We start from the raw sequence: 12138 nt of genomic DNA, 5'->3' as shown, positions 1-12138 counted from the left end.
TCTATCTACTACTTAACTTAGTACTTGCTACCTTCTATTTAACTAGGTTAGGAGGGGGAGTTCACACCACTGAAGACTTTAGATACTTAATATTTTTCTGTACACTTATAAACAAAAAATTATCAATCTAGAATTTACAATGAGGCATAAAAATAACAAAGAAATTATTTAATCATAAATTTCTGAACCTCTCATAATTAGATACAAGCTCAGACAGATATCAAGGTTTAGAAAACCAAGGTGATGCCCACGTATTTTCTAGAAATAGTTTAGTGAATCAGGTTCCAAAATTCACCATTGGTTTTTTTTTTCTTTTTTTGGCCGTGCCACACGGCATGTGGGATCTTAGTTCCCCGACCAGGGATTGAACCCTCACCCCCTGCAGTGGAAGCCCGGAGTCTTAACCACGGGACCACCAGGGAAGTTCCAGCATTGTTCTTTAATGTAAACTTCATTAGGAAGGAACACTGACAGTGAAAACTTAGTATTAAAACAAACCCACTTCAGGGGTCTATTATGGTTGAAGAGGAACATGGTTAAAAACAAAGCCATGTAACTGTGCAAATAGTGTTTTCAGTTTTCTGGCATGACTTTCAGATGTGTGGATATTTCACCTTCAAGTACTTTGACATGTAAAAACATTTATTCAAAGTCTTATGGACACATCAGTGCTAAGTGTGAGGCATGTTTCAGTGGAGAGAACAAAACCAGAGCTCAAAGTCTTTTAATATATCAAAGCTACCCCCTTCGTGGAGACATATTTAGTGAGGCTAGCCCATGTTAATTTATAATAGGAATTGATACTCCTTTTCATCTACATATATGAAAAAACAGCTGGATGGAAGAACTTTCTAGTCAGTTTATATTCACTGAATGTTTTAGCAGGCTCATAAATTAACACTCCAAACTCAGATTCAGTCTTCAGGAGATATTTATAAAAAGGTACTATTTGTTAGTGTTTTTCACTGAGTAGTGATTCTGAAGGTTCTTCAACACCTTTTGTATTATTTTTATTATCTGAATATCCAACCAGGGCATCCTTGCATTTTTAGAAACAAACAAGAATACAGTTATTAAAATAAAGTAACTATTATGTAACAACATAATTTTCCCAAAGTTTATTAAGTATGTAAAAAAGCGAGACACAGGATAACATGTATAGTATGGTACTATTATATTACAACAGAACAAGATATGCATGTGAAATACACACACACACTCATACACATGCAAAGGTTTGCAAGGAAACTCAAACTGTTCAAATCATGTCATCAATAAGGATTTGGGGAAAGGAGTGGTAATAGGTGAAAATACACTTTAGGCTATGTTTCTGTACGATTCCCTTTTTCAACAAAGAGCATACACTGCTTTTGAAATAAATTCATTCAAATTTAAAGTTGTTACAAGGAATGGTTTACTTATGACTGTTACCAAACACACTGTCTATAAACTTTTTAAAAGTACGAAGTATAGGGAATTCCCTGGCCGTGCAGTGGTTAGGATTCCGCCCTTCTACTGCAGGGGGCACGGATATGATCCCTTGTTGGGGAACTAAGATCTGGCATGCTGCTTGGGGCGGCCAAAAAACCAAAATATATAGGAAGCTTAGCTACTGCATATAGAGTTGGTGGTCGGTAAATTCTTGTTTTGAAGTCCATCTTTTGATCAATAGAAGTGGCCTTGGGGAAGTAACAATGTAAGTTACTCATCTCATCTCTAAAACAGGCAGGATGATAGCAGCTACCATATGAGCTATTGTAAAGATTAAGGGAGGTCTTACACAAAAAGGGCTTAGCTCAATGTTGTGCACACTGTAATAGCTAAAACATTTAATCTATCTTAATTCCTGGAATAGTTTCCTGTAGCCACTTTTAAAACCAGAAGTAGACAGAATACTTGTATCTGGGCAGAGTCCTTCTACTCTGGATATTTTAGGAGTTAAGTGCAATATTTGGTTTTAAGGCAGAAACGTCAACTATGTATCTCAACACTGAGTTTGAAAAGCCAGGATACTTGTATAATACAGAGGTTCTTCCTCCTGTCATTTCCCCTCCTAACTCACTAATAATGCCCTCTCCCAATCCCATTTTCCTTGTACTGGTATAACCTGCATCTTAGACCGCATTAGTTTCTGCACTCCTTGGCAACAGAAGGTATAAGAGGAAGGTCAAAATCTGACGATGGCAGAGTCAGAAAAATAAAAATAAGTTGGGGCTTTAGGAAAAGGCCACAATTTAGGCCGTTTTTCTTAGTGTTTCTAAGAAAAAAGGGAACTATAACTGAATCAAAGCAAAATGGGAGTATACCCCAAATAGCCCACCACCATAAGGAAAGTTCTATGGACCATTTTATGGAATGGCTCTGTTTTGCCATCTAACATTGGATGTTTCTTGCAATTGCATCATTGCTTTTTTTTTTTTTTTTTTTTTTTTTTGCATTATGTGGGCCTCTCACTGTCGTGGCCTCTCTCGTTGCGGAGCACAGGCTCCGGACGTGCTGGCTCAGCGGCCATGGCTTATGGGCCCAGCCACTCCACGGCATGTGGGATCTTCCCGGACTGGGGCACGAACCTGTGTCCCCCGCATCGGCAGGTGGACTCTCAACCACTGCGCCACCAGGGAAGCCCGCATCATTGCTTTTAAAAAAGTCTGAATCTGGTAATTTTTTTAGACCTCGGAGACTTGGAACTGTACTGTCAAATTATGTGTAAGGAAAATAACTCAATTCTTATCTTTAGAAATTGTCTACTTAAGAGTTAATGTAATCCAGTTTTAAAACCATTTGTTAAAGCCCAACTGTGAGCCAGGCACTGTGCTTGGTGCCTGTACTTCTATGAAGAGGAATAAACGAGCTCAAGCTGAGGAACCCAGACAGAATTTATATGGTTAGTATGTGGCAGAGGCAGGATTAGAACACAGATCTAACCTCATCTAATGTTTATAAAATACCATTAAATTTGGGCACTGCTATTTATTTCTGAACCTCTCTGAGCAAATGGGAGATGACATGAATCAGCATATTTGAAGTGCCTGCTAGGTACACAGTGGCATTTGAAAACTGTAATTCTCTTCTCCCTGGCACTGCATCTTGTATAGCAACAGTGTTCAAAAAATGTTAACCTGGGCTTCCCTGGTGGCGCAGTGGTTGAGAGTCCGCCTGCCGATGCAGGGGACACGGGTTCGTGCCCCGATCCGGGAAGATCCCACATGCCGCGGAGCGGCTGGGCCCGTGAGCCACGGCCGCTGAGCCTGCGCATCCGGAGCCTGTGCTCCGCAACAGGAGAGGCCACAACAGTGAGAGGCCCGCGTACCGCCAAAAAAAAAAAAAAAAAAAAAGTTAACCTGAAATCAAGTATCTGTTTCAGAATACACTGCAGATGCTATCTGCTACCTCCAAGTGGGCAGAATTCAACATACTCTTTAAATAATATAAATGCTCAGCTCTTTCTTATCTCAGAGAAGTAGTACTGTTGTTCAAAGTTTTGTGTTCATATCTATACTGACCTGAGTATAGCATTTCATCTTCTATCTGATTAATATCTATAAAGGTCAAATTAAATCCAATTGCTTAGACACTGACTATAATAAACACACAATTTGGGTTGGGGGAAATAAACCAAACCAATCTTCCTCTATTTTATTTCCCTTCACTGTGGCATCCTTGGAATTTCAGTATTACAGAAAAAAGGTTGCGCGCTTAGTGTTGAGAAACGGCTTCTAATTAAACTCTGCATAATTTTAAATAAAGAGGAACAGACATTTGATAGACTTCAAATAAACTGTATGTATTTTAAAATAACACTTGCTATGACTGTAAAGTGTCTGGTGTATATTACATTTACATTCAAAAAGTCATGTAACAAGCCATAATATTTACACTCACTGTCTTCTAAGTATATAAAATAAGGGTGAATAAACACTCTACTTTCAATAGACAAGAAAATGGCAACTCCTTTACAATTTTATTTTCCTTTAATAAAACAGGATAGGGCTTCCCTGGTGGCGCAGTGGTTGAGAGTCCGCCTGCCGATGCAGGGGACATGGGTTCGTGCCCCGGTCCGGGAGGATCCCACATGCCGTGGAGCGGCTGGGCCCGTGAGCCATGGCCGCTGAGGCTGCGCGTCCGGAGCCTGTGCTCCGCAACGGGAGAGGCCACAACAGTGAGAGGCCTGCGTACCATAGGGGAAGTTCTATGGGCCATTTTTCGCGTACCGCAAAAACAAAACAGAACAAAAAACAGGATAAATAAGAAGTAAAAAGATGTCTAATTTAGAATAAGAATTTCCAAGTTACTTTAACGTTTTGAATTATATTTGCATTATTACTGTAAATATGTTTTTATTAGTGAGATTTTAGATACATAATTAATTCTTTGATCTAAATTATAATTAGCACAAAAGGTAAGATTATACTTGGATTAAACTTTTTTGGCTTCAAAAAATTAATAGCCTTGACTGGCTTCCAAGAATATTCTAAATTCAATTGATATTCTATTTCATATCAGTGGACCAACAAAGTAAAGAGCTGATGAGACAATTTTACTTGAAATTTAACTTAAAACTACGTTTAACAGTACAGAGTTATACATCATTTGGACCACATCTAAATTTACTTTTATAAATAATACTTCATATTTATCTCGATTGAGGCTCCCTGCTTTCATTTTATTTGCAACTTCTAGGGTTAAAAATTTATTATACCCGTCCCCACTTTTAAAAGAAAAAGTTACTCAGTTTTCATAGGTTCTAAACATAATTCAAAATATATAACTGAGAGTCTACCAGGAGCAAAGCCCTGTGCTAGGTTTTTTGGGCGATTCAAAGATGACCCAGATTTTGATCTTACCTTTAGAGAATATAGTTGATACTAGCTGGTAGAGGAAATGAAACAGTTATATAGGTTAATTTCAAAATAAGTCAGAAGATGTAAAAACCTAAAAGAATAATCAAAGTGTTTTAGAAGTTTGCAAGAAGCAGAAAATACTTTTAATTTGTAATGCCTAAGACCAAACAAGGGAAGTAGCATGTGAGTTTGGTCTTAAAGACAAGGGTAGAATTTGAACATTTAGTGAACAAAGTCAAAGATATTACAAAACCAAAGAAAAGTGTGAGTAGAGGGTCAGAGGTGAAGCGTTTATAGTTTATATGAAAAACGGTTTAAGTTCTAAAATAAAATGTGCAATTAAATATTTTAAATATTACATGTTACAATTTTGAGTAAGTTTTGTAAGCTAAATTTTATTGTGATTAGAGATGTGTAACTTGAGTCTTTTGAGCTGCCATTCCTGAAACTGAGATTAATTCTTCATCTATGTCACATATTTAACTGAAACCTATATTTACTACTCTGATCTGTTGATAATGGTCTTTAACTTAGTTCCATTGTTCTCTAGGAAGTATATCCAGACTAATCTGCTGAAGAGGAAATAACTACAGACAGAAGCAAAATGAACTGTCAGCTCAACCAAACCGAGACAGAAGGAAGAGTGTCAACATGGCGACAATGGAGAGGATGGGAGGAGGGAGGAATGGATTAGAGTGGGGACAGTTACTCTTTGCTATTTTGCATTCGTTTCAAGTCACACACTCTTGGAATCTGACCAAGTTGCTAAGGGAAAAAATTAGGTCATTGCTTTCAGTTGTTTCTCTGTTAGATTTTTAATCCAATAAAATATAATCACATGCATTATGCCTAAAAATATGGACAATGAATTTCAGAGGCTATTTTGGAACTAAAGTTATAAATTTCATATTCCAAAGATTGAAAAATACAGTTTTGATCAATATGAAAAAATAAATCTGTTTAAAGCATATTACTGTAAAATGTCCTGGACTGGAATATGCATGTAGATGTTGGTGTTAATTCTGGGCTATTTTGTTCTGAGGTCAATGGTATTTATGACATGGAAACAGAAGTTCTTACTGTAGGCCTGTGGGTTGTTGAAGTTCATGAGAAAACCTGTAGTTCTCCTAAAGAGTGGATTTTTATTAAAAAAAATTATGAATCAATAGTATATTCTCACTGTTCTCACATTTTCAGAGCTGCTTACACAGCGTATGCTAAGGTCATTGTGCAAAGTCAGTGATCAAACACCTGGTCCTTCTTTTGAGGCTCTTCCAACCTAGTCTTCTATTTTGGAATTTTATACACTAGTCTTTTTAATATAGGTACTGTTATGAACTAGGCTTCTAAGCTGCAACCACAGAAAACAACTCTGGTTGGCTTAAGCAGAAACGGAATTTATTTGAAAGGATACTGTCAGTACAGAGCTGCTGGGAAAGTTGGAGATTAGGCTCAGAAAACAAACAACAAAGGAAGGCTGCAAGTGAGTACTACACCACAGAAACAGTCCAGTGAGTACCTTGTGCAGCCTTGGGACCCTGGCCAAAACCACTCCTGGACAGTGAATGCCATCACTGGTACCACTGTCATTGACTTCTCTCCTTTTCCACTAGATGTTGGTGTTGCTGCTCCTACCCTGCTTCCAGAAGGAATTCTCTACAGTCCCCGATTCTCTGTGCCATCAGCTCTGGACTGAAAAAGCCTAGGTCATGTGCTGAAGCCCTAAACACAGAGAAGGCTGAGAAAGCAAGTATCCGACCTTTTAGGTTTTTACACTGGGAGGTGGGCTCTGCCTTCTGTGAAGACCTACACAGTGAGGAATTTCCCAACATTAGGAAGGAGTTCCTTACTATGGGCAGCTGAAAAAGTCAAATAACTGATATTGGAATACTTGCCTATTCAGGAAAGAATGGCCCGCTCAGTACAAAGCCCTCTGTTCTCTGGCGAAGTGCTCTGAAGCAGTCTGAGTGGTGATGTACCCAGGTATTTAAATCTCCAGCTGGCCCACAATTCCCCCACATATGTGTTTAGCCCCATCTGCAAGCGGTTCAGTCCCACCAGGCTTATAGCCGAGGCTCCTCTGAGTTGATGCTTCAATCACTAGTCTGCTGATTTGTTCCTGCAACTAGGCCACAGTGGCCTCCCACCATCATCCTCGAAAAGTGGTTCTCATACTGCTCCCGTGCCTCACCATGCCCAAATTCCTGGGCTTGGGGTTGGCAGGGCTGGTATGAGTCACAACTTCATCACTTACAAGCTTAGAAGAAGGCTAGTTATTAATCTCTGAGCCCTACTATACTCATAGGTTGTCAAGATAACCAAATGAGAGGAAAGTAAAAGCCCTGTGTAGACCAAAATTATAAGCATGATCTCATTAGTTAACAGTCCTGATAGATACGATAAATCCCCCAGTTCTTCAGGACTGTGGCCAATCTAGATCTCTCTGGTTTTTCTGGGTACTGATGTCATATCTTTATTTTATTATAAAAAATCAATTTTGTAATCAAAGCAGTGTATGCTCATAATTTAGAAAGTCTTGTACCTAGCAATAAAAATCTTACTCTAAAAATAAAACCTCCTGCCCTATCTCTCTTCCACACCAGTCCTGCTTCCCAGAGGCAACTACTCTCAGTTTTTTAGTACTTTAGTATCTTCTGGTATTTATCTCCTTCTATTATAATTTTTATAAAATTTTATGAAAATAAAATTTTAGAAATTTTATTAAACCAAAATTCAATGTTCAAATTATGATGACTATTTTTTTTTCTTGATGTGGACCATTTTTAAAGTCTTTATTGAATTTGTTACAATATTGCTTCTGTTTTATGTTTTGGTTTTTTGGCCACAAGGCATGTGGGATCTTAGCTCCCCCACCAGGGATTGAACCCACACCCCCTGCAGTGGAAGCACTTAACCGCTGGCCCACCAGGGAAGTCCCTATGATGACTATTTAAATACTACTTACTGCTGAGCCAGGCTGGATACTAGAATTACATTTTCCTCCATATGTAACTTTAAATTTTTCTGGCAAATATTAATTTCCTCTTTTCTCACTTGCTTCATCTTTTATAAATTAACAATAGCTAATTCTTCATAAATGTACCAAAAGATCTATAACACCTTTTTCAATGTCACTTGTCACTTAATGTTCAAACACTCAGGTAATTGATTTCTTCCCAGATATTTACTTCTTGGAGCCTTTCCTCCTCCTCCTAGTCCAGTCTAGACTAGACGCCCACTACACCTAACATACAGCTCGTCCCTAGGATTTTCTTTTCTTCTTTCTGGTGTTAGACCCCATTTACTGGATCCCACACTTCCTTGTTCTTGGTTTACTTCATCATTTAGTGGAACACATCCTTGGTAACTTCCTGAGTAGGGGTAGACGGGAGGTAAGTTTTTCGAGGCAGGACTGAAAAATGCATTTATTTAGCCTGACACGTGATTGACAGTGTGGCTAAGCATAGAATTTTGTGTTTAAAACAATTTTCCATCAGCTCTTTAAAGGCAATATGTAATTCAGTTGTTGCTACTGAAGAGTTCAATACCATTCTGATTCCTATTTCTTGTATGGAAACTAATTCTTTCCTCTCTGAATCATTTCAGAATCTTCTCTTTTTCCCTGGTGTTTTCTAGTGAAAGGGATGAAACTTTTAATATAGAAATCCCTTTCACTTTGGCAATATTGATTGTATTATTCCTTAGATACTGTCTTCTCTTCCATTTTCTCTAGTATATATTTCTAAAGCCATTATTTAAGATGTTACACTTTCTGGATGAATACTCTAGTTTTCTTATTTGTCTCCACTGTTGTCCCTCTCTTTGTTATTTTACTTTCTAGATTTCTTAACTTTCCCTTTCAATCCTTCTATTACAGTTTTCGTTTCCAAAAGCTCCTGTTTTTACTTTTATAGCATTCTATTTATGTCTCTTTGTTCAATAAAATGCTCTTTTCTGTAAGGATATCTTGATTCTACTGACGTTTTTCTTCTGCTCCCTTCATTGTCTGTTTCTTCTATGTTATTATTTCTGTCTCAATTTGGAAGCTTTCCTCAAATGTCCAGGGTTTTTATATTTAAGACTGAGGCAGTAAATACCTACTTGGAAGCTCTTACAGAAGGAGGCTTGCTGACTGTAGTCTTCTCTGTAGAACCACTGGAAGGTATGCTGGCTTTTTCACTGTGTAATTTCATCATGAAACCCTGAAACAGGTCTATATGCTCTTGGGCTGTTCACCACTTCTGGAGCCCAATTTACTGTCTTGTATCTGTCCGGGCTTGGACCAGAGCAGGTGAAGGTCAGGGAATGACTTCACCATTTAGTTTGTAGGCTTTCACATAATTCTAGGTTTCAACCTTGAGCCTTACCCCGACCCTTCTTTATCGTTATCTCCAGATGTGGAATCTCTCTAGCTCACTTCGTTTGAAAATAAACCTCAGGTCTCTTGTGTTTAGAAGGGAATTGAGGGGGCAGAGGTCAGGATTTGCCACCTGGTTGCAAGTGATATTAATGCAAGGACAGATGGACCACTGAAACAAAATGAAAAAGTACTAACTCATGTATTCATGGGAGCTTAATAAAGGGTGGCACACAGTAAGTTGAGGCCTCATTACCTGTTAATTCACCTCCTTAACAGTGATTGCCTACTTGTCTGAATAAAACACATTCTCAATGTAGGCCAGGAATCCTCCCTTTTATCTACTTGCCAAACCACTCCGGCTGTCTGCCTATATTGCCTCTTTTTATGATGTTATTTTATTTTTTTTTAATTTTTAAAATAAATTTTTTTATTTATTTAATTTTTGGCTGCGTTGGGTCTTCGTTGCTATGTGTGGGTTTTCTCTAGTTGTGGCGAGCGGGGGCTACTCTTCATTACAGTTCGCGGGCTTCTCATTGTGGTGGCACCTCTTGTTGCAGAGCATGGGCTCTAGGTGTGTGGGCTTCAGTAGTTGTGGCACGTGGGCTCAGTAGTTGTGGCGCGTGGGCTTGGTTGCTCCGCGGCACGTGGGATCTTCCCGGACCGGGGCTTGAACCCATGACCCCTGCACTGGCAGGCGGATTCTTAACCACTGCGCCACCAGGGAAGCCCTATAATGTTCTTAAAACTATTAAATCACCTCTCCACCTTGAAGGGCATACGTTGTCTCAAGGTCTTGCCTCCTTCGATAGAATCTGTCTCCTTTTGAAACTGGGCTTTAACTTTTAAAGTTAAATCTAATTTGGAATAAAAGGTAACAGTCATTAATTCATAAACATTTACTGAGTGCCTACTATGCCCCAGGCACTGGGGACACAAAGATGAAAACAATATGGTCCTATCCTCAAGTTGCCAGTCTAGTCTCACAGCCTTTCTTAACTGGGAGTCCTCGTCTGAATCATAGAACACAGAAAATTATTTCGGTGACTGTTTTCTTAATTCTCTCCAAAATGGTATGTAACTAGTATCATGCTGGATGCATGGAAGAGATGCTAATTCATTACACATAGTAGATGCCTCAGAGGATTATAGGTTTAATCTGCTTGCAGAACTCTGGCTGAGAGCTGAGTGACAAACAGCCAGATACAATAGTTTGATAAGTGGTATGCACCAACTCACTAGTGATAAAATTATAAGAAAATCTTAAAAACAGTAATTACTTAAAACAATCTGTAAACTATTCTCAATATGCAATTTAGTCAATATAATTATAAAATTATTTTTTAAAACTTAAAAAGTTAGTTTTAGAAAAGACTGTGGTAGTGAACAATGTATGTTGTGATGATTAGCAGCTAACATTTATTGAATGCTTACTATGTACTGGGCACTATTCAGATCACTTAACATATATTATTTCCTTTAATCCTCATAAACCTACCTTATAGCATTACAATTCTTATTTTACAAATGAGAAAACAGGGGCTTAGATGACTTATAAGGTCAAACGAGTTAAAACATGATAGTAAATGATTCAAATCCAGCCTGTCTGGTACCAGAGCCTGAGGTCTTAGGCTTTATGATATAAAATCCCTCTCCAAGTGACTAAATATTCTCCTTCCCATGGGAATAGGTAAAAATTACCTTGAAGTTATGGTCTGTTATAAACCCTAGTATGAACAGTATAATGGGTATGGAAGAAAGATAAGGCCTACATGGGGTGCGAAAAACAAAACACCAAATAACCCAAACTCTGTATTTTGAATAATTAAAGGAAACAGAGAGTCATGTACACCCCAATTTTTTTTTTTTTCCTCAGTACGCGGGCCTCTCACTGTTGTGGCCCCTCCCGTTGCGGAGCACAGGCTCCGGACAAGCAGGCTCAGCGGCCATGGCTCACGGGCCCAGCTGCTCCACGGCATGTGGGATCTTCCCGGACCGGGGCATGAACCCGTGTCCCCTGCATCGGCAGGCGGACTCTCAACCACTGCGCCACCAGGGAAGCCCATGTACACCCAAATTTAAGGGAATATTTGTTTGCTTGTTTTAAGTAACCAAAATTAAGGTTCTGCAAGGAGTGTTGTTTTATAGCTTTAAATGTGCTCCAAAAAATACAATTTCTAGCTAAATTATATATATAAAAAATTTAACTCACTTAACATAAAAGAACTCTAGATCAAGTATTATCCAAGATCCAAGAACTGGCTCACCATTTTACTTTCCATTAAAAACTTAACAGCAACAAAACAAAAAAACATTAAGGAGTGCTTTCCCATTTTTAAAAACAGTAAAGTATACACAGTACATTTTGGTTTCTTATTATTTAAACTTGTCAAAAAAATAAAGCCATTTTGAGAAAATAGAGATTATTATCTCTTTTTGGTAATGTTGCAACCTTTAAATTTTTCTGTAGAGGCATTTTCTGACAAATTTGCTTTTACAGAATGAAAGAATGGTAGGTCAAGCTGCTAGGTTATTTTTGTGACATATTTTCCTATATTCTGATGTCTAATAGTCTATTACTAATAATTTTTGTTTTAAACTAGTAAGAAAATATTTTGATGACATTTTGATTATGGTAATAAAACAAAATTAGTACTATTACTACACAGGTAATGGTAAAATAAGATTTTAAAAGATTCTTTACGTAATAGAAATCTTAACTTTTTCACTCATGTTTATAATGTCTTCTGATAATCTCTCTCATTCATGTTGTCACTGACATTGTTATTTAACTGGGGCTTTTATTTTTATTTCTCAAAGTCTTATTAATTTGTTGATTTAGCCATACATTTTTTCAAGTTAGAAAAATGTGCTTAGCTTTCCTTATTTAAATTAATGTCTTTTACCCAAACCATTAACATTCTCTTCTAATTGGCAACT

At 37.9% G+C, this 12138-nt stretch overlaps 1 protein-coding gene across 4 annotated transcripts in view; it reads right to left on the bottom strand.

The window, feature by feature from the left end:
• Positions 1 to 12138, bottom strand: part of BTBD7 (BTB domain containing 7) — an 81025-nt gene that overhangs the window by 36109 nt on the left and 32778 nt on the right. The window lies entirely within an intron of this gene.

This window comes from Leucopleurus acutus (genome assembly GCF_964270905.1).
Source record: "Leucopleurus acutus genome assembly, chromosome: 1".
NCBI classification, from domain to species: domain Eukaryota; kingdom Metazoa; phylum Chordata; class Mammalia; order Artiodactyla; family Delphinidae; genus Leucopleurus; species Leucopleurus acutus.
Note: the sequence above shows the minus strand (reverse complement) of the source record. Positions and strands in the feature narration are given on the sequence as shown.